This window comes from Myotis myotis, unplaced genomic scaffold (genome assembly GCF_014108235.1).
Source record: "Myotis myotis isolate mMyoMyo1 unplaced genomic scaffold, mMyoMyo1.p scaffold_m19_p_2, whole genome shotgun sequence".
NCBI classification, from domain to species: domain Eukaryota; kingdom Metazoa; phylum Chordata; class Mammalia; order Chiroptera; family Vespertilionidae; genus Myotis; species Myotis myotis.
Genome location: NW_023416324.1, coordinates 2,066,996 through 2,090,641, shown reverse-complemented (window position 1 = coordinate 2,090,641; position 23,646 = coordinate 2,066,996). Strand labels below are relative to the sequence as shown.

General features: G+C 47.9%; 1 protein-coding gene across 11 annotated transcripts in view; it reads right to left on the bottom strand.

The window, feature by feature from the left end:
- The window catches only part of CAMTA1 (calmodulin binding transcription activator 1), a 697,635-nt gene that overhangs the window by 611,325 nt on the left and 62,664 nt on the right, over window positions 1–23,646 (bottom strand). Inside the window, exon 3 of one of the 11 annotated variants that reach the window (XR_004973880.1) lies at window positions 10,318–10,600. The exons of the other annotated variants lie outside the window; for them this stretch is intronic. The gene's annotated coding sequence lies outside the window, so the exon portion shown is untranslated. Of the gene's footprint in view, window positions 1–10,317; window positions 10,601–23,646 lie in introns of those variants that run through there. 11 annotated transcript variants of the gene reach the window in all.

Genomic DNA, 23,646 nt, shown 5'->3' with positions numbered 1-23,646 from the left:
GCCATCAGATGGAAACACTTTAATTAGAACAAAGAGAGCTTAGGAAAACTTGTGTCACGAGTGAGCCTTCACTATTACTAAGCAGTGTCTACCGAGTCTCCTGCATGTGGATGCAAGGGTGCGAGAAGGACAATCTATTTCAACGCGCACAGCCAGTGAGCTCCCAGGGGCGACCAGTCTGGACGCTGACCACACAGACGGCCCAGCTCTCACGCCTGTGACACTGGCTCATCACTCCCCCAACGCGGAAGTCATCCAAGAGCAGGAGGCTCAGAAACACATGGCCCTGAGGGGGCTCTTCTAAATATGGGGCGGGCAGGATTTGGGGCCATTTTTTGGTTCATCTTAATACAGCAGGAAACGAACTGAAGGGAACCTAAAGTCGTTTGAACTTGGTAAAGGTGCTCATGGGGTCGGTGTCCATCTACCTTCCCCGGGTGCTGGGAGCGCGGCAGGGTCGCCGCGTGTGCTGCCCCGGCTCCTCCTCCTGATGACAACGTAAAAAACAGCGTCCTGACCCCGTATCGATTTTCATTAACTTTTAAAGACACGGTGTGGATCAAAATAGATATACTTTCTCTGCATGGTCCAGGGCAGGGGTCCTCAAACTTCTTAAACAGGGGGCCAGTTCGCTGTCCCTCAGACCGTTGGAGGGCCGCACTATAGTTTAAAAAAAAAACCTATGAACAAATTCCTATGCACACTGCACATATCTTATTTTGAAGTAAAAAAACAAAACGGGAACAAATACAATATTTGTATTTGCATGTGGCCCGCGGGCCATAGTTTGAGGACCCCTGGTCCAGGGTGACCATGCCCGCCTCTCAGCCCTGGGAGGGCCAGCGGGTTTGTGAGCGGGGTCTGTGTGACAGCCTCAGAGCTAGCTACTGCACGCGGCGTCTGCCGGGACTCACACACGCAGGACTGCTGAGCTACGTACAACTCGAGAAGGGGAGGCTTCTGCCAAAATAAAGACAGGAATCTAAGATGCGACAAATAAAAACAGGGATCTGAAGGGCACTTTCTCCTGAGGGACACAGCGCGCGGTGAGCTGCTCACACTGCGTCGGTGTTTTCATCGGTGTTTCAATGAACTGTCTTCTGGATACAAGTGAAACCCCAAGTGGAAAGGTGTCATTTTTGGAAGATCCTGTCAAAACTATGAACTTGTGTCCTGAAATCTGACCCTGAAATCGCCCCAAACCCATGATTCCAAGGAGGTGCCACTTTAATGAGGCAGAACCTGGCAGATGCTTGGAGAAGTGGGGAGAGGGTCAGGGTCGGGAAGTCCTGCTTGGTGGGCAGAAGGTCACAGCAGTGCCCACGAGGCACCGGCCCCTGCAGAAGCCATGGCCTCCCCTCCTGCCTCTCCATCTCTGTTCCTCTCACCAGGAGTCATCAGTGGCTTCAGGTCCACATAGAAAATCTTTATAAACCTTGGCCTCTCTGATCCTTGACCCTCTTCCCCTCTGACGACCTTGGACTCACCTCCACCGTCATCCCCAAAGCCCGCGAGCCACACGGCTATTGAGCATTGGAAATGTGTTTAGTGTGAAGTAAGATGTGTGCAAGTGAAAACCCATACTGGAGCTCAAGGCTTTGTACAAAATAAATGTAAAATACCTCAATAATTTTATATTGATTACATGTCCACATGCTACTTTAGATATATTGGGTTAGATAAAATATATTAAAATTAATTTGGTTTGTTTCTTTATGCTTTCTTGAAGCATGGCTACTAGAACATTAAAAATTACACCTGTGGCCTAGACTATACTTCTATTGGACAGCACTGCCCTCGCCTCAACGTGAAGCAGACGAATCTGCCCTTCATCAGAACAAACCAAAGCGCCCCCTCCGCCTCTAGCAAGCAGCACCTCAAGCCCCGGCTCCCCTTCCTGTCCTCGCTTCCGCGTGAAGCAGCTGGAACCGGGCTTTTGTCCTCTGCACCTCACCAATGTCACGAGTGACCTCCGGGCTGCCAGATCCATGGTCAGTTCTCAGTCTGACTCTTAGTGACCTTGAGCTGCATCTGACACCCACCCTCCAGGCTCCCCCTCCTCTGCTGTCCCTTCTCATCCTCTTTTGCTTCCTTCTCCTGCCTCTTAACACTGGACAGCCCTGCCCCTGCAGGCACTTCTCTCCCCATCCATTCACACCCTACAGGGCTCCCCCTCTGGGAGCTTGAAGGATGAGCGTGCTACATGCTGAAAACCCGACAATCTAGCTCAAGTCTAGGCCCTCCTCTCCACGTCACACTCAGGTTGCATGGCTGCCATGTCAACACCTCTACGTGGCAGGCAGAGCTAACACGTCCACAGCACAACTGTGGCTCTTCCTCAGCCTTTCCCCAGCCTGCGGCGTCCTCGGGGTCCCAGCCTTAGTCAAGGTGCTCCCATCCCTCCAGGGGTCAGTGCAGAACCAGGGCACCACCCCGCCGCCTCATTTGCACCTGGCCTATCTGCTCGCTCTCTGAGGCACATCAGCCTCTGATCACTCCCTCCGCAGGTCCCAGCACCCTCCGCCCTAGCAAGGATGGTCTCCTCACCCCATCCCTATCCCTACACCAGGGAGCAGCAAACTCCTCTTAAAGGGCCAGACAGAGAATAGTTAGGGCTCTGCGGGCCAGATGGTCTCTGTCATAACTACTCCACTTGGCTTACAGCGCAAAAGCAGCTCAGACGGTGAGTGAAGGAGCGTGGCCCCATTCCATAAAGCAGGAACTGAAATGGACAGTGACTTTTTAATTCTGTACCGTTTTCATGTGCCACAAAATATTATTCATCTTTTTTTTCAACAACTGGAAAACGTAACAAGCATCTGAGTTTGCTGGCCGCATAAAAGCAGGCCACAGGCTGACTTTGGCCCCGAGGCCGTCGTTGCAACCCCTGCCCTGGACTCCTCTCCGAGCTGCATGCACAGCGACCCTGTGAGTCACGCCGTTTCCTGCTCAGAGGCTTCCCTTCTCATTCAGGGACATCGAAGACCTTCCCATGACCCAGGGGCCCACTACCTCGGCTCCTCCTCCCACCACGCACACTCAGAGCGGCCCCACTGGCCCCTTCCTATTCTCCTCGCCTCACTTTGCTATTGCCAACCCCACCCCACCCCTGGGGGCCGGGGCCTTGCTGTTCCCTCTGCTGGGAACACTCTTTCCTCAGATACCCACGGTGCCATGTCCTTCAAATCCAAGCGAGACCCCTGTTCAAGTCCCTCTAAAACAGCACCTGCACCCTCAGGACATTTAAGCAGCTACAACCCTCTATGCAGTTCACCTGGCTTCATTGCTCAGCCATATTTACTACCATCTGGCATTTATCCCTTTGTCTACTTAGGAACTCACAGACTAGGCCGCTTTTTAACAGAAACAAAACAGCCTGGTGTTTAGGGGCATGAAACGTGGAGGCGGGGGGCTGGCCGGTGTGCCCCAGCACCGCTCGATGGCGGGGTGACCCTAGGCAAGTGCACCTGCCGGCGCAGAGCTCAGGAGGGAATGCGTTACCAAGCTCACTGGGGCAGAGAATGACTCCATTCCTAGTACTTGATTTCTGTCTCTCGACCTCCCCGTCCCACCCTCATCTGTCCGGCTTAGGTCCTGGTACCCAGGACAGGGCTGGTGCTCGAGTTCAGTAGCTACTTCCTGGACAGGTGAATACGGGTTTGAGCTGAGTCACCATGAGGTGGGAGAATACTCACCACCCGCCCATCATCCCACAGACAGCAGGGAAGTCAAGCTTCCCTCAGACCCGCTAGAGAGAGCGAGGACCCCCCCCACCCCCACCCCCGCGGCCCCACTGCTGGTGTTCATGTGCTGCCCTGAAGGGAGGCATAGCCGCCGACCAGGTCACCTCACAAGAAACTCCCCACAACCTACCACTGTGCTGTGGGCTCAAAAGCTCCCCGTTCAGGGCTCTGACCTAATGAGAGAAGACACCGACTTGATGTGGGGCGGGTTCAAGTTTACCTGTGAAAGGCCAGCTCTCTCTGGGCCAGCCCGGCAGAGCCTCCTGGGCCCCGACAGACTGCTTACGCAGAGGAGCTGATACGGAACTGACTTCTAGAAACAAAGACCATCTCGCCCCGTCGGGGAAGTCCGCCCCGAGCAGGAGGTGTAAGAACGTTCTGTCTGCCCGTCACCCCAGGTGCGTGGCCCGGCGCTCCTGCGGGACAACTGAGCTGATTTACGGGGCGTTAAGGCGGTGACCACACTCCCAGGCTCTGCGGTCTGGGGACAAGGTCTTTAACGTGAAGGTAACTTATGTGTGTCCCAGTGTAACAAGGACTCTTTTGCAGTGAGAGGCCCGCCTCCTTTCAAATAAACGGGGAAGATCAGTCACTCACTCTCCTGACTCTCACCCGAGCTGTTTCCCAGTGAATCAACAATCACCCTTCGGCACCGGATCCACCAGAGAACACCTGGGAGCGAGGTGCAAGGGGCAGCACACAGGCAGCTGCTGAGCATCCGCCGCGTGACTGCCCACCTGCACTGAAGGCCACACCCTGAGCGGGGCTGAGTCAAGGACCCCGAGGGGAAGAAGGGGCCGAGGGGCCCCCAGGAGGTGAGCAGCAGGGCCCCGTGGCGCACGGGGGAAGGGCCTCGGGAGGGATGCGCTGTCTCTCTTATCCTGTGCTTGTTTTTTAAACTCTGCACTTGGCTGGTGATTAAGGTCACAGTGACACAGACAGCGCGGAGGACCTGCGTGAGCCGGCTGGCCCGTCCCTCTCAGCACCGCACTGCTGTTCGGTGGGAAACCTGGAAACGCAGGCTGGGCCCTAATTGAACCTGCATTAGCTGAGGAGCCTAAATAACACTCTGTCAGCTCTTGTGACCTAGCAAACCACACGCCTTGTGATATCCCAGCTGGCCTGGCAGTGCCCTTGACTGGAGGCTTAAGAGCTTCGGTTGGGGCATAATGTTGATGTATCGTCTTTCCATTTCAAACTGCAATGATCACCCCTGGATTTGGCATCACACAGAGTGCTCCCAAAATTAGATTATGGCTAGTTAATGGAGCACCCCTCCCTGCGGGAGCCCCCCAGAGTGTCGCTGCTCGCTGCTTTGCTAGTTTGCAAGAGGGAAAAGCCGGGGCTGTTTGGTTTACAAGATGCGGGGATAAGAACCATCTGCCTGGTCTGGTGTTTCTTTAATTAAAACTTTAATTACAGGTATATCTCTGCGCAGATCCGTGCAGCCTATCCGCTCCTGTTCTTAATTACCTGTGCTAATGAGCACGGGAGGCAGAGGAACGTTTGCTGAGTGTCTACTATGTGCGAGCACTGACAGGTGAGAGAAGCCCAGAGCAACGGCCTCGCTCGCAGAACTCGGCCTTCCCGCCAGTCCTCGTGCGTGACAGATGCCAAAGGCAGGGACCGGCCCAGGCCTGTTGGGAGACTGAGGGCTGGGAGGAGGGAAACCCTCAGAGGGGTCAGCGCAGGAGGCCGAGGGCGGCGGGTGCTCGAGCTGAAGGTCACAACTGGGGGCAGCAGATGCGCTGCCGACTCCCCTGCGGCTCTGAGCTAACCCACAGGTGGGTGTGCAAGCCCGGCTCAGGCGAGTCACACAGCAGCTCGGTGGCCACCAGCACCGTGCCCAGGGGCATCACAGCACAAACACCGGGGGACGTTTCCCTCTGCTGCCAGGCCTACCTGACGGCGCAGGGCCCTCTGCTCGCTCGGGATCCGGCACTTGCTCACAGGAGGGACATGAGAGGGAGCCGTGCAGGACAGTGACTCTATGTCCCTGTCATCTCTCGGGGACACTGGTGTCACAGCTTTTGCTCTGCTGCCCTCAGTTAATGTGACAGCAGGAGGTGGTGCCCTGAGCAGCCTTAAGGGAGGGTTCTGCCCTCAGGAGCAGGTTCCTCATCACCAAGAGGTGGGGTCCGACCCATGACCTTGGAGCTTCCAGCTCTCAGGCTATGCCGCAGGTACTCTACAAGCCTGAGAGGGTGCCCCGAGAACAGTCCAGTCTGTCCTTTGCCCAACTCTGTCCTATTCAGGGCTGGTGACTGGCATTTCTCAAACCATCTAAATCCGTGATGCGAAATCATCTACATGTTCAAGATCACCACCCATGTTACGAAAGACATTCACAAACAACCTGACCACTGAGAGGGGCAGTGCCTGCTCCTTTAAAAGGCAAGTTCTGACAATCAAGAAACATCTATTTGAACACCTACTATATGCTGGGCCCCTGGGAAGATTTACTTTCCTGTCTGATGACTGATATGCCCACAAGCATGTGCTAGATAGAAGGACAAAGAGAAAACGAGGAAGGAGAGGAGGAGGAGTTGAGAGAAGATGAAGGGATGAAAAAGTAACTGAGTTAAAGGGGGAGGGGGAGGCCCTGGCATGCGTGGCTCTGTGGTTAGAGCGACAGCCTGCACATCGAAGGGTCTCAGGTATGATTCTGGTCAAGGGCTCATACCTGGGTTGCAGGTTCGACCCCAGGCCCCAGTCAGGGCGCATGCAGGAGTCAACCAATCGATGTCTCTCTCTCACATTGATGTTTCTCTCTTCCCCCTTCCCCCCATCTTCTCCACTCTGAAAATAAATGGAAAAATATTCTCAGGTGAGGATAAAAAAAAAGAGAAGGTGGGAAAAGAAAGGTAAAAGCAGGAAGGAGGAAGCAGTGTGGTTCCCTACCTTCACTTGGCACAGGACTCGTTTCTAGCCTGGTTTTTGTGGGGGGTCAAATGCCCACTTACCGGAGACCACATTCTGGGACTTTGCCACAGACAGGGTGCAGGTTATGGTGTCTGAATTACTAACCCTGCCCACGGAGGACCGTGTTAGGTTACAATGTCGCTAACTACAGAATGAACAGCACAGGCCCACGTTCTGGAAGCACAGGTCTTGTTTATAACATGCACTTCCTGTCTTCCTGTCCTATCGGTCAGTGATTCTCGGCCTAGTTCAAGGCTATACATGCGACCCTGGATGTGCGGCCACAACTGAGGAAGCCGCTGCCATGGAGTCCCTACAAGTGCCACACGGATGACAGCCTTCCTGGAGGTGGTGCTGGTGGCAGCCTGCTGGAGGCCCCACGAAGTCTGCGTGCTGAGGGAGGGGGGACGGTAGTGGAACCACTGTTGTCGGTGCAGCAGGGTTGCCAGTGTCAGGCGGCAGATGCCGGGAGAAAGGTGGCCCGGATTTCAGGCCTGGTCTGCACTTCACTAGGGGCGTGGCCTGCAAGAGCTGACTTACCCATCTGCACATCAGTGTTCTCAGGTGCACACGGGGTTAACACAAGGCCTACTGCCAGGTAAACTTGGATCATTAAAACAGTGAAGCACTTGGAAGGACATGTGATTTAGCAGGAGGAAGCGCTAAGGCCTCTGGGTAAAAATCTTTAATCAGGTCAAGGCTTCCTGACACCTTGAGAGCTAGGGAGACAGCTTACTGAGCCAAAAGGAACGAACAGTGCTGACTTGGGGTCTCCCACGGGTCCCTTTTCCCGAGTCTACACAGCCCAAAACAGCCAACACAAAAGCCTCTATCAGCACCAGGTTAAGGAAGTCTTGATCATCTAAACTTTCCTTCCCAAAAGGTTAGGAGCCCAGATCTACCTCTCTGCACCTGAACCTGGCCTCTCTTAGAGGCGCGTCATCACCAGAAACCATGCAGCTCCTCTCTACAGAAGCACACCAGCTCCAAGACAACGGCAGAGACTAACAGGGAAGTCTTTAAAGTTTAACCTTCTGTTCCCCCAGAACACCACTTCCCTGCCAGCCCTTCCTGCTGGGCTTCTGGTGAGAGGGCCTGGCCGGGAGGCCACAGCCACTGCCTGCAGGCCACGCAAAGTACTTTACCCCTCAGCTCACCTCACCCTCCCCTTGGCCCCCAGAGTACTATTATCATCCCCATTTTAAAGAGGAGGAAACTGAGGCACTGAGAGGGGAGGGAGTTTGTCTGAGTCAGACCTCTGCCAGGGCCCGGCCATGCTCCTGGCCCTTCCCCACAGGCTCGCCCCCACAGCCTCTCAGCAGGACTGCAGCAGCCATCAGCACAGCCACAGGGCGCCCTGAAGTTCAAAAGCACCTCTTCTGGGGTCCCGCCCTCAGGCCTACAAAGCAAGTAGGAGACACACTATCCACACGCAGAGGGTGCCCCTAACATAGAACCAATGGAATGCTTAACAAACCCTGCACAGGAAGCCAAATAACGAATTCCCTGTTTCCAAGAGCAACATGCAGGTCTGTGGAGCCCTTCCGCCTGAGTGTTCAGCTCGGTGTGGCTGCCTGAAAGGACCCCAGTGGCGACCAGGGACCCAGGGTTTTCTCCTTGGATCCTGCTCACAAAAGCCACATCCACATGCCTAATCCACTAGAATCCCTAAATACTAACCAAATAAGCAATGATCACTGAAAAGAAGTAGCATGTCTATACACAGGATCTCTTAGAAAATTAGATTAACTTACAATGTACTATTAAGCAGAAAACGTTAAAAGAAAATCTGACCTAACTGCAAACTAAAACATCAAAATAAATTTAAAAAATTCTCTTCTGTACCTCCAGCTCCTACTGGACGGACCTCTGAATAAAATATTAGACTAGCGGTTCTCAACCTGTGGGTCGTGACCCCTTTGGAGGTCGAACGACCCTTTCACAGGGGTCGCCTAAGACCATCGGAAAACACATATATAATTACATATTGTTTTTGTGATGAATCACTATGCTTTCATTATGTTCAATTTGTAACAATGAAATTGGGGGTCACCACAACATGAGGAACTGTATTAAAGGGTCGTGGCATAAGGAAGGTTGAGAACCACTGTATTAGACACTCTCTAGGGGACACGGGAGCCCACAGGGGAGGTGTGAGGAAGCCCTGATTCTGTCAACAGGGAGCTGTGACTCTGGGGACCACCAGCCAGCTCACCCTCGGGGCCGGGCGGCGCAGGGCAGCTTAAGCGAGAGGAGCGAAGCGACCCCGGTGCACAGCCCTCCAGCCCGGCGAGTCTCTGTTCAACAGGCTCCGAGCTGACAGCACTCCTGGGGCTGGAAGCATATGGCATGGGAGACACGAGTAGAGGATGGGATGGAGAAACATTCCACACAACACTGAAAGCATTTTCATTAAAACGATCCTTAAGATGCAAGGCTTGGTAAGAAGCTGCTCCTAACTATTGGGACATTTACTCCATGTTCTCTCTGGCTTTATGATCACAGGATGTTTTACCTTCTTTGCATTCCTCAGCTCTAGCATTTTGCGATTCTGTGGAAAGACACCCAATAGGCCAAAGGCAGCTTTCCAGGTACGTATGTGTTACAGACAAAAACCAGCTGGTGAGCCTGAAGAAAGTTCATGCGAGTTCCACTCTCCAATGAGCAGCTCACTACAACTAACTTTAATTTGTGGCTCTAATGAATGACATAAACTTTTATAGGTAACAACAACGCTCAGAGAGGACTTACATCCATTTCAGTGCTCATTTCGCAGCGTCAGCTGTGTGCAATTAAAGCATCAGCGTTAAATGTTAGAGAATAAAATAATGAGACACTTAAAAAATAATCTGTGCTTCAGTAGACCATGCGATGAGATCTCACACCATTTTTCTTAAGGACATGATTTCTCACAAATATCTTGCCAGTTCAAGGAATAAACTCAAGTTTGACATTTGTTTTTAGATGTTGGTTTGTTTTGCTTAGGAATAACAATTTGCTAAAAAGAAAAATACAATAAAAAATGCATCGTCTGAAAAACAGTCCCAAACTAGCATATGGCATCAAGCAATCTGGTATACGATCATCACAGCTGACTGGCCAGGCTTCAGCAGAGACAAAAGGACACTTTTGATCATGTTAATAAAATGTGCTTATTCTGAACTCATGCCTCAAATAAATAAATAAAATATTAAAAGAGGAGAAAGGTGAATTTTGGAAATGAGACAACTTTCTTATCTCCCATACATGGAATTAAAGGACTAAACTTTTTCTCCTAGTAATACTTGAAAATACAAAATGTAATCTGAGGTGCTAGAATGTGGCAGCTAAGGGTAATAAATTCAAGTTGCCAGTTTTTGAAAGAAACAGAAATTAATCTGCAAAAAATGGGGGGTGGGAGGGTGAGATGAGGGTGTGCATGTGGGAGGGGAGGGATTGTGGAGCCTGGTGCGTGTGTGTTTGTGTGTGAGAGAGAGAGAGAGAGAGAGAGAGAGAGAATGCGCGTCGGTGTGAAAGAGAAATAGAGAGGTGTCAGAAAGAGAGAGAGGTGTCTCCGTGAACCACAAGTTAATTTAGCTATTGCAAAATACAAATAGAAACGGAGATATACTGTATGGGGAAATGTACTCATTAAACTAAAATTTTAAAAGGATGAAAACACAGATTACACTTTATTTTAAAAACTGAAATGAATTTTAATACAGAAAATGAAGACAGCATTTTGCAAATTTATCGCTCAAAGGGATCTCTCTATTTGAGAAAATCAGCATGTTACACTTTGAGAGATGAAATGTTACAGCTTGCACACCAAAATTAAAAAATGAAATTAAATTAAAAAATGAAATGGTTACCAAGGTAATGCAGGTCAGGGGATCAAAGGTGAAGGGTCACACATTATTAAAAAGAAATCCAAAAGGACGGCTGCATCATGATCTCTGCAAAACAAAGGAGCTCTAGTAAGTGAAACTGACATCTCCGAGAAATCACAATTCAGTTCTTGAACAGCAGACTCCCTGTGACTGAACAGCCACTCCTGACTCCGTGGAGAGCCGCTTTTATTTAGGTACAAAACCAGACTTTAATTACCTGTTACCAACACAGTTTTTGTGCACAACTAACAATTCAATCACATTAAAACCCATAATCAGCCCAATTGTAAGTGACTGAAATACTGACACTTCCATGGACCCCCACACCCTGTTTTCTGGAAACGACTGTATTTGACAAGTTGCCAACAAATGAGAAATCTAATTTGGTCACAGCATGGTGAGGTTTTTTCCCTCTCCTCAAGGAATGAGTTCCAAAATTGAGTTTTGCAAATTTGTTTCATTTGAAGTAGCTGCATAAAATTTCCATTATTGGAACATTTAATATAACAATGTTCTAGAAGATAGCAATAAAGTGATACATGATAAAATAAACTGTGTAACTATATCTATTAAGATCTGTTCTCACATCAACTCTCACTGCACAGGGGAAAAAGACATTTTAAGCAAAATAATGTGCTAGTTCTACTGGAATTAGAGCTAGCAGCAGCTTGACATGAGGCCCCTCTCACAAGGGAAAAGTATCTGACAGGTTAGGCTTCAATTTCTTCAACAAATGTTATTACTTACCTTCCCCGTTAACAAACTAAAATAGTTTGTTTCCAAAAGAACAGAAAGAGCTAAGGTTTTGTTTTGCAACATACAGCTGCCACCTAAATCAAGCATGTCAAACCTGCAGCCCAGTGGCCGCGAGTTTGACATGCTTGACCTAAATCGTGACAAACACAACTGTGCAGCAACAGTAGGCATAACCATTGTTACACTAAGTCATTTCCATGTCCATTTCACTAGGAAATAAGATGGACGCAGCCATGAGGACAGTCATCTTTAGTCTCCTCGCTACAACTGAACTGGAGGCTACATTCCCTGACTCCCAAGCCCAGATTCCTCAGTACCTACTGGGCAGCAGGTGCTAGCAGGCGATGCGCACAATAGCTCCCCAGTACGAGAGTGAATGAGAGCCTAACGACCGGAAAAGCACTTCAAGTCCCACCCCTTCCTCCAGTCTTCTAGTTCAGTTTCATCCCACAATGCCCAACATTTGCGTTTACCTTGTTAAAATCAAATTCCAAAAATACTTCTAGATTTAAATACTGACAAGTGCCCAGACGGATTTTATTAAAAGGAACAGGATATCCTTTCTGGCAGCTTAGGGAAATCAATAAATCCAGGCAGACCTCATTCGACCACGCTTCTCTTTACTGAGTTTCACAGATGTTGCACTTTTTTCTGTTTTGTTTGTTTGTTTTTTTACAAATTGAAGACAAGACCCGCCACCAGCAAAAAGATTACGACTCACTTTATTGAGATACCAGACCCCAATCCGAAACATCTCCGAAGTCTTGCCTGTCAATAAACTCCTTAAACATCAGCTTTCTGCTTTCCGTGATTAGGTTTTGTTAAAAATAACTTGCAGAGTTTCCCCACACAAGTGTGTTAGTGCCTCGAGGCCTCGTTTCTAAAAACATGATTTTTTTAAAGTTCCATAGCTACTGAGAAGTAAACCAGCATTTCATTTCTCTGGAACGCGCATCTCCCATAAAGTCTGTCACATGTGTATGTGCTGCTGGGAGGCATGCAAGCAGTTTGCACACTACAGAAGCAATCCATACCCCATCAAAACGATGCGTGCGTGTTTTAGTAGCATTGTTATTCAGGCCACTTCAGCATCTTTGTAAGAAAAGGCAAGAAGCTGGCAATATAACATTAGTCAAATTTTGTTTTACTAAAAAATTTCCTATTAAAAATGAGAAAAAGTCTAGTATTCAGATCAAGTATCTCCATGTAACTCCCCTTTTATTACCAAAACACACGTATTTATTAATTTCCTCTTGAAAACAAGAGTGTAAAGTACTCATAGAAGCTTTTTGAAAGTCTTCTAAATCATTTCTAAAATTCACCAACTCACAAAAGTATGTTAGCCCAAAGGTTAAGTAATTTTTAAAAACCTGTGAAGGATTTGAGCCAACATTTTTGCTCTTTGGGCTGGAGGAAGGTAAAGGCTTCCGGGATTTACGATGTCCCCACATCAAGGACCCTGGATCAGAGGCCCTCAGGCAAGAGAGGCCTGGCGCAGCGCACCTGCCTCACCGCAGCCAGGAGCCGCAGCCAGGAGCCGCAGCCGCGCCCTCTGCGGAGCAGGTGCCTGGACACACACATTTCCCACAGGCGCAGCCTCCCAGCTGCCCACGTGACCTCCAATCTGGTGCAGCGACACTTTTGCTCCCAACTCCAGAGGCGGTGGGGCCTGCGCAGCTTTGTACTTTTCCCAAGGGCTGGCCTCAGCTTTCTGACACCAACGTTCTCCTGGCCCCTTCCTGGGCCCAGCCAGAGTGTGCCTCATGGACAAAAGGACCCGCCTCTCTCTCCTGAAGCCCCTTTTCTTCAGAAAGGCCACACTGGGACTCGCGTGGACTGACTCGATGAATCCTGTGCATGCAGACCGAGGGGCTTCTTTAACCGACCAAATCCCTACCTGGGAGAGCCGACATCTTTACATCCAGGGAAGAGCGGGCTCGTCTCCTGCACGAGAGGCCCCAGGCACTGCGCAGGAATCCTACCACCCCCAGCCCTTAGCTCAGTGATGGCGAACCTATGACACCCGTGTCAGAGGTGACACGCAAACTCATTTTTTTGGTTGATTTTTCTTTGTTAAATGGCATTTAAATATATAAAATAAATATCAAAAATATAAACCTTTGTTTTACTATGGTTGCAAATATCAACAAATTTCTGTATGTGACACGGCACCAGAGTTAAGTTAGGGTTTTTCAAAATGCTGACCCGCCGAGCTCAGAAGGTTCGCCATCACTGCCTTAGCTGATGGGCACAGCTAGCATCCCGCTCTCATAGCCGACCACTGGAAGGCGGTACCGCCGCACTGTGTCATGTGACTGAAGAGAGAAACCCACCGAGCGTCACTTCACAAGACCATCAAGTCACCAGAGTTCTGGCAAAGCTCAGAAAACACTGAGGCCTCGATGCCTGGACAGCTCGTACACGGACGTTCCCAACACCCTCGATCTGTACTCTGCGCTCATTCATTTTTGGCACCAAGGACCAGCGAGCATTTATAAGCACAGAGAATTGGTTCATTTCTCAACTAAACAGACACAGAACAAAGAACACCATTTCTAATAAGGTTAAATCATGACAGAAGTGCTGCCATTTTCACCTCAAACATATTAGTTTCTAAACAAAACACATGAGAAAAGCAGAAAGAAGTGGAAATAAAGAGCCAAGAAAATTCAGAGAGCCAAGGAAGCGAGGAGACAGTGGAAGAAACATAGTACAATTGAGCCCAGATATTTTACTAATTCTTTACAAAATGGCTATTAACTCAACAACATAATGCTTTCTGCAGCAGAAACTAACCTCAGCGAGGGTCTTCAAAGATTAAAAAGAGAACTGCCCAGCCAAACGCTTACCACAGGTGTGGACGAAAAAGGGGCCACATACTAAAAACCTGACCAGCTCAGGGGAGACCTGCATGGCGGCCTTACACACTCAGAGGCCTCAAGTACCACACAGGATGGTCTGAAAGGAAAACCTCCCAACTACTACAAGTGAGTCATGGTGTGTAGTCATGTCCGAGGCCCGTATCTTCCTGACAAAGGTCAATCTTTACTTTAACTGACCTTGTCTATTGTCTTTTGGGATCTACGATAACATACCTTTGGAAGGTCAAGGTAATTCCGATTTCCAGACCTCAGAGCACAAAACCCCTCACTGTTACTTTTGTAGTGTTAATTGCTAACAGCTAACTATCCTGCACCCACCTGTGTATCTATTCTTTTTACTTTTTATCTAATCCCAGGTTTCCCCACTTTCCGTTCTCCCACCTCCCTAATCTATCACCAAGGGATTTCATGTAACCCCCTACATCAGTGATGGCGAACCTTTTGAGCTCGGCGTGTCAGCATTTTGAAAAACCCTAATTTAACTCTGGTGCCGTGTCACATATAGAAATTTGTTGCTATTTGCAACCATAGTAAAACAAAGACTTATATTTTTGATATTTATTTTATATATTTAAATGCCATTTAACAAAGAAAAATCAACCAAGAAAATGAGTTTGCGTGTCACCTCTGACACACGTGTCATAGGTTCGCCATCACTGCCCTACGTTAAGCATGTCAAACTTGTGGCCTATGGGCTGCATGCCTCATTTATTTGGCCCGTGTTAGCCTTTGAGTTTGACATGCTTGCCCTACGTCTTCTCCTTTTATTCTAATGTATAAAATAAGGTGCAAAATTGCCATTCTCAGGAGATTTTGCTTCCCGGCAATTGTCAGTTTGGCCCAAATAAACGCATGAAAATTTTCTACACAGGGATGGAGCAAAAAAAAAATTTTTTTTAATCTATAAATACAAATAAATAAATCACCAATGTGTCATTCAACTCACTAGAATAAAGCACACAGGAGCACAGACTACCCTTCCGTTAAGTGGGGACTGTATTTCTACCCTCTTCCAGGTTAGCAGTGGTGTTAGCTGCTCAGCACTATGGACATACCATCTACTAAAACAAAAAAGACAAAGCACTGGGTTTTCAAGTTGGAGTCCTGCGTGTGCGGGGAGGCGGGGGGGGGGGGGGGTGGCAGGGGGGCAACTCCCTCCCTCTCTCCTCCCACACAGGAGCCATCCCCCCAGGTGTCAGCCTCTCTAAAAACAGACATCCTACGTCAGCTGCTCAAAGAGCGTCTGTTCTAAGATAGTTGTTTCTCAAAATGGCTATTAACAACCTAACACTTTCTATAAATGATACAGCAATCGATCCCTACAATCATCACACTGTTTCCACTATGGTCCTCAAAAAGAAAACAAAAGCTAAAACTACAAATCAAATGCCTTTCCGGCTAGTGCTTGATCCTCAACAAAGTAAATTTCCCCCAAAAGCTTCAAAGCTCTTATGCAACGACGAAGAGGGGAGGAGGCCGCAGAGCGCTCATTGTGGGGGAAGGTGCTGGCTGTGTGGTGCATACCTGTGCGCACTTATCAACCTACACTTAAAGCCTGTGCACTTATATGTCCATTGTGCCTCAAAAGACTGAGTCAGAATGGGGAGGCAGGCACAAGGCAGGGCTCTGCCCGCTGCCGTGGCCCTATGAGGAAAGTGGGGAGGCCTCGGGGAGACAGCAGGAGCCTCCTTCCCTGCCCCACCGGCCCCTCTGGAACCACTGCCGCTGGTCTTGTTAGGTGACATAAAAGAATCCTCGTTGTTTGAAATAAATAATATGCAAATACTAAAGAGTTCAAACATTTTATATTGATCACCTTCAGATTAGCCACAAACATGAAATTATCACATTTTCTAAATTGAAAGCAGGGCAATCTGACATAGTTTTTCTAAGAAGAGACTATTTGAAATCAGCTTCTGAGGCACTCCTAGCTTTGCAAATGACATGTAAATTCACCAAATAGTCTCACCTTTTCTCCCTCAGATTTGTCTGTATTGTGTCAACTCTGTCAGACAATGCCCCACTCCTTTCTGGACTATCCCACTAGGGAGAAGGAATAACAGAATATATGCCACGTTCCTCCACATACAAATGTGTAAGAAACAGCACCAGGGACGCGCTCACCACGCTGCCTTTCTTTCTGTGCTGGCTGTTCCGAGCTCGCTCGCCGAGGCCCACGCCAGTGCTTATTTTAATGCTCCTCTGGCTTCCTGCACTGGTCAGAGTCATTAAAAGTCCTACATTTCCCATTTCCTTGGTTCATTGATTCTCAAACTTCAGATGGAATAAGAACCCCTACTTAAGGCAGGTCATTTGTAAAAATAGTTTTCCAAGTCCTACCCCGCAAGAGTACAGTTTAGTGCATCAAAAGAAGAGCTGAACAGGTCCAGGCGCTTCACAGGGCAGTTTTACCAAACATTCGAAGAAGAACTAACATCTCCACTCCTCAACTTACTCCAAAAAATCCAAGTGGAAGGAACACTTACAAGCTCTTTCTATGAGGCCAGCATTATCCTAATTTCAAAGCCAGATTAAGACACTACAAAGAAAGAGAACTACAGGCCAATATCCCTGATGAACATAGATGCTAAAATCCACAACGAAATATTAGCAAATCGGATCCAGCATTACATTAAAAAAATCACACACCATGACCAAGTTGGATCTATTCCAGGGATGCAAGGCTGGTATAATATTCGCAAATCAATAAACGTGGCACATCACATAAGCCAACTGAAAGACAAAAATCACATGATCATATCACTAGGCAGAGAAAAAGTGTTCAACAAAATCCAACAACCATTTTTTAAAAATATATTTTTATTGATTTCAGAGAGGAAGGGAGAGGGAGAGAGAGATAAAAACATCATTGATGAGAGAGAATCATTGATTGGCTGCCTCCTGCCCATCCCCTACCGGGGACTGAGCCCGCAACCCGGGCATGTGCCCCTTGACTGGAATTGAACCCAGGACCCTTCAATCTGCAGGCCGATGCTCTATCCACTGAACCAAACCAGCTAGGGCTCTAACACCCATTTTTGATAAAAATTCTCAGCAAAGTAGGAATAGATGGACCATACCTCAACATAATAAAGGCCATATATAACAAACCTACAGCCAATATCATACTCAGGAAAAAATCTAAAAGCATATCCCCTAAGAACAGGAACAGGACAAGGATGTCCACTTTCACCACTCTGATTCAACACTAGAGGCCCGGTGCACAGATTCGTGCACCAGTGGGGTCCCTCAGCCTGGCCTGCAGGGATCGGGCCAAAACCGGCTCTCCAACACCCCCCGAGGGGTCCCGGATTGTGAGAGGGCGCAGGCCAGGCCGAAGGACCCCACCGATGCACGATTGGGGCTGGGGAAGGACCGTGGGAGGGCTCCAGGGCATGTCCGGCCTGTCTCGCCCAGTCCTGATCGGCCAGACCCCAGCAGCAAGCTAACCTACTGGTCAGAGCGTCTGCTCCCTGCCGGGAGCCGGTCCATCCTTGCTGTTTCAAGGGACCTGGCATATATGGCATACTGTTCTTAATATGTTTGCTCACCTTCTTGGCACTATGTGTTTTAACCAAGGTCACCTCTCTGAGAAAGGTTGTTTCCCCAGGTAGGGATTTTCCCCTGAAGTTAGGGAGGGAATAAAACCCCTTAACTAAGTGCCAGGCGGGTAATTAATCACTTTAACTACGAACAATCATGCTTAAGCTACATAATCTTTACTCCCTGGAATGGAGATAAGAAACGTCCTAACCTTTGGAATAGAGATTGATAGGATTGGAATCAACTGGTATAAATACAGATGTAACAAGACAACGGGACACAGAACGTAGACACAGAACCTACACAGAACCTAGAGACAGAAGAACTTCCCTGGAGAGAACCTGACTGAAGAACCTAGAGACAGAACCTAGCTACAGAACCTGGCTGGAGAACCTAGCGAGGGAACATGGCTACAGAACCTGGCTGGAGAACCTAGCAAGAGAACATGGACACAGAACCTGGCCGGAGATCCTAACCAGAACTTCGCTGGAGATCCTGAACAGAACTTGGCTGAAGATTGTGGCTAGAGATCCTGGCAAGGTTGCTGATCAACTGAACGCTGTCTCCATGTCATTCCTTCTTCGCCGACTCCGTCCACACCTTTGGGGATCCCTGGACCTGCTGGGGTTGGACCCCAGCAGCTCCCTGGTGGTCAGTGCACATCATAGCGACTGGCCGAACGGTTGGACCCTTAGCATATTAGGCTTTTATTATATAGGACTAGAGGCCTGGTGCATGAAATTCGTGCACTTGAGAGAGGGGTCCCCCAGCCTGGCCTGTGCCCTCTCACAGTGCAGGAGCCCTGTGATCGATCACCCCAAAGAGGTAGGCCCCGCCCACCCATCTAGGGCTCCTCGATGGATTGCCCCAAAGAGGTTGGCCGGAGCCAGGGGCCCCGCCCCCACGGCGCACGTGCAGGACCGCGGGAAGCCCGCCTTCGCTGTGCGCGCAGCCATCTTGTGATGGCATGAGGGCATCACACGTGAGGGCATGACAACTACTTAGTCTTTTATTAATAAGGATAGTACTGGAAATCCTAGCCGCAACGATCAGACAAGAAGAAAACATAAAAGGTATTCAAATTGAAAAGGAGGAAGGAAGTAAAACTTTCATTATTTGCAAATGATATGATATTGTACATAGAAAACCCTAAAGACTCTACCAAAACACTACTAGATTTAATAAAGGAATTCAGAAACATAGCAGGCTACAAAATTAACACCCAGAAATCAATAGCATTTTTATACACCAATAGTAAACTCTCAGAAAGAGAAACTAAGAAAACAATCCCATTTACCATTGAAACAAAAAAAAAAAAAAATTAAGATATTTAGGAATAAACTTAACCAAGGAGGTAAAAGACCTGTACTCTGAAAACTGCAGGACGTTGAGAAAAGAGATAGAGGAAGATATAAACAAGTAGAAGAATACCATGTTCATGGATTGGTAGAATCAACATCATTAAAATGTCCATATTACACAAGGAATCTACAGATTCAATGCAATCCCTATTAAAATACCCATGGTATATTTCACAAGTCTAGAACAAATACTCCAAAAATGTATATGGAACCAAAAAAGACCCCAAATAGCTGCAGCAATCTTGAGAAAGAAGAACAAAGTTGGAGGAATCATAATACCAGACATCAAGTTATACTAAAAGCCCCTGTGCTCAAACAGCCTGATAGTGCCCATCAGTGATGAGTGGATCAGAAAACTGTGGTACATCTACACAATGGAATACACGCTGTGGTAAAAAAGAAGGAGTTCTTACCATTTGCAACAGCATGGATGGAACTGGAGGACATTATGCTAAGTGAAATAAGCCAGTCAGAGAAAGATAAATACATGTTCTCACTCATTTGTGGAGTATAATGAACAACATAAACTGATGAACAAAAACAGATCCAGACACAGAGAAGCATCCATCAGACCATCAAACCTCAGAGGAAAGGTGGGGGGGGGGGGGGGGGAGGGGGAGATCAACCAAAGGACTTATATGCAGACACAGACAACAGGGGGGTGAGGGCATGGCGGGGGGGGGGGGGGGGATAGGGGGTAACGTGGGGATAAGGACACATATGTAATAACTTAATCAATAAAAAAAAAAAAAACTAAAAAAAACAAACAGCCTGGTATTGGCATAAGATCATACATACAGGTCAATACAACAGAACAGAGAACCCAGAAAGCGACCCGAGCCACTATGCTCAATATCTGACAAAGCATACATTGGAGCAGAGATGGTCTCTTCAATAAATGATGTTAGGAAAATTGGACAGATGCATGCCAAAAAATGAAACTAGACCACCCACTTACACCATACACAAAAACAAATTCAAAATGGGTAAAGGACTTAACTGTAAGAGGTGAAATCATAAAAGTCCAAGAAGAAACCATAGGCACTAAGATCCCAGACTCTCTCACAGCAATATGTTTACCAATACATCTCCTAGGACAGGGGTAGGCAACCTTTTTGTGAGTGTGTGCCAAAACCAGCAAAATCTCTGACTGAAAATTCTTCTGGGTGCCAACCCTAATTTTTTGAGAACATGTTACGCCTACTTGATATCTCTTAAGGTGTACGTACGTGAAGAACCTTGAAGAAATAATAAAATTCATTTGAGTGACAAAAACACAGTCTATGATGATGAAAATACATTTATTTTTTAATGTATACATGTACACTGATAGTGCGACAGAAAACTTTATGACTCTGTTTGATATTATCAGTGGGACTTTTGCTGCTGCGTGACTGATGACAGAGATTTTACATCAGGTTTATATTTCGTGACCTTCAGAGATATGCACGAACTACTACTTTCTTCCATCAGGCTACCACTATTACGAGACTTAACAAAATTCATCACTGAGAACAAAGATTCACAAATGTAAATGGAAGATTATAAGAGAGGGTTTCGCGTGCCAGCAAAAGTTACTGGCGTGCCATGTTTGGCAAGCGTGCCAGGGGTTGCCCACCCCTGTCCTAGGACAATGGAAACTAAGGAGAAAATAAATAAATGGGACGACATTAACATAGAAAGCTTCTGCTCAGCAAAAGAAACCATCAACAAAACAACAAGAGAGCCCACTGCATATCTGCCAATGATATATCCGATAAGGGGTTAATCTCCAAAATATGTAGGGAACTCATACAACTTAACAAAAGGAAGAAAAACTATCCAATTTAAAAAATAGGCAAAGGCCCCACGCCGTCCTCGTTAATATAAAAAATAGGCAAAGGACCTAAATAGACACTTCCCCAAAGTGAACATGCAGATGGCCAAGAGACACATGAAAAAATGCTCAAAGTCACTGATCATCAGAGAGATGCAAATTAAAACGACAAAGAGGGATCACCTCACACCTGTCAGAATGGCTACCATCAACAAATGACAAGTGCTGGTGAGGATGTGGAGAAAAGGAAACCCTAGTACACTGCTGGGGGGCATGCAGAATGCTACAGCTATTATGGAAAACAGTACGGAGTTTCCTCAAAAAATTAAATATGGATCTGCCATTTGACTCAGTGATCCCACTTCTAGAAATATATCCTAAGAAACCTGAAACACCAATCAAAAGAATGTATGCACCCTTATGTTCACAGCAGTGCAATTTACAATAGCTAAGATCTGGAAACAGCCCAAGTGCCCATCGCAGATGAGTGGATAAAGAAGCTGTGGTATATTTTCACCATGGAATACTGTGCAGCAGTAAAAAAGAAGGATCTCTCACCCTTTGAGACAACATGGAGGGACTTGAAGAGTATTATGCTAGGCAAAATAAGCCAGTCAGAGTAAAGTCAAGTATCACATAATCTCACTCATATGTGGAATCTAATGAACAAAATAAACTGATGAACAAAATAGATCCAGAGACATGGAAGCACAGAACAGACTGTCAAATCTCAGAGGGAAGGCAGTGGTGGGTGGGTGGGTGAGTGGGAAGAAATCAACAAAAGAACTTGTATGCGTACATGCATAACCCATGGACACAAACAATAGGGTGATGGGGTGGGTGGGTGAGTGGGAAGAAATCAACAAAAGAACTTGTATGCGTACATGCATAACCCATGGACACAAACAATAGGGTGATGAAGGCCTGGGGTGGGGAGCGGGGATGGACTAGAAGGGGTCAGTTGGGGGGGTACATATGTAATACTTTCAACAATAAATTTTAAAAGGGGGGGGAGCTGAACAATATGCATTTTCAGTAAAACCCCCAGAAGAGTCCACAATTCTCACTTTAAGAACAACTGCGACGGTGGGTCCCAACCCATCCCCTGGTCCCCACACACAACCTGCCTCCTTCGGGCACCAATCACAGCTGGCAGGCTGCAAAGGTGTAAAGTAAGAAACAAATTCCAGCTGCAAACAGCTGTCAGTGGTCCTCCCTCCCAAGACTATTAAGTTTTTTTAAATGCCAATACATGCCTAAAAAGTCTTTAAAACTCAAAATAATAAAGCTATAGTGACAGGGCAGGGTGGCTATACAAGGAATGTGGCGTCCTTTCTGGGCTTTTAAAGTCACCCCAAGCGATTCTGGGTTCCAGTGTTAGCTCTACCGCTTCCAATTCCATGACACTGGATAAATTATTTCATTTTTTAACTAAGTCTCACTTTCTTCGTTTATCACATGAAGATAATAACATCCCTAGCTCACAGGGCTGCTAAGAGAATCAGTGAAAATAAGGATGGAAATTGCCGGGCATGGTGCTTAGGACCTAAAAAGCCATAACCATTAGCGCTGGTTACAGTGACTGTGATGATGATCACCTCGCATTCTTTTTCTTACTTGATTCTTCCCAAGGTTTACAAGAGGGATGCTGCTCTCCCCATGTTTGCAGATGGGCAAAGGTTCAGTTCAAGACACACATCTTCAAAAGCAGCAGAGCTAGAATTCAAGCCGGATCTGTTCAGGCCCCACCCCGGCCCTGAAGGGAACGGCAGACAGTCCACCGCCTGGCAGTCTGTCTCCCCGCTCCGAACAGGGCCACCCACGGAGCTCCCAGCGAGCGGTGGGGGACGGGCAGGTAGGTCCTCAGGAATGACTCACACTTCTAGACCCACTGCTGCACCTATTACAGCACCAACACGATATACTTAAAAGGATACATGTGGGATTTAAATCAGTGAAATAATAGAAATAGAGTCAAGGACTTATTTGCATATTTGTATGCAAAAAAAGGAAGAATAATTGTTCTCCATTCTGCAGTGCTACTCACTAAATTCATTCATCAACAAGCATTTACTGAGCACTGGACTCTGGACAGACTCTGGACCGGGTGCCAGGCTGCTCGTCTGTCTGAGCCATGGAGGCAAGAATTCAGACATGGGCAGGTCAGTCAGGCCCGTGAACACAGCGAAGGAGAAGCGCTCAATACTATGGAAACTCACAGCCAGGGACCTCCCGCCACTGCCGGGCAGGAAATTTCCCCAGGAAATACCCTTCAGCTGAGGTGTGAAGGGTGACAAGCTGGAGGGTGACCATCTTTAAGCAGAAGAAATGGCAGGTAAAGGAACGTGGCGGTGTGGACCTGAGCATGCAGAAGGACGGGGGGGGGGGGGGGGGGGGGCAGTGGCTGGAACAGAGCACCAGGGGAGAGGGGCTGGGCAGGAGGCTGGAGTGTGGGCATGACTGCAAGCACAACAGGAAATCCTTCAAAGGTTCGGGAAAAAGGGAACCAAAATCCAACTGGCATCTTTGCAAGACCACTCTGGCATCTGAGTGGAGACAGGGCTGGGAGGGGACGAGGGTAGAGCAGGGACAGGAGTCAGGAGATCCCTCAGAGCAGTCTGGCGTGGACTGGAGCGGTGGCTGTAAAGAGGTTATTTGGGAATACAACCTATAGGTTTGGATTCATATGGAGTAAAAGAAGGGGCTGGGAGGGGTCCAAAATGACCGCTAAGGGGGGAAATAGCAACTCTGCGG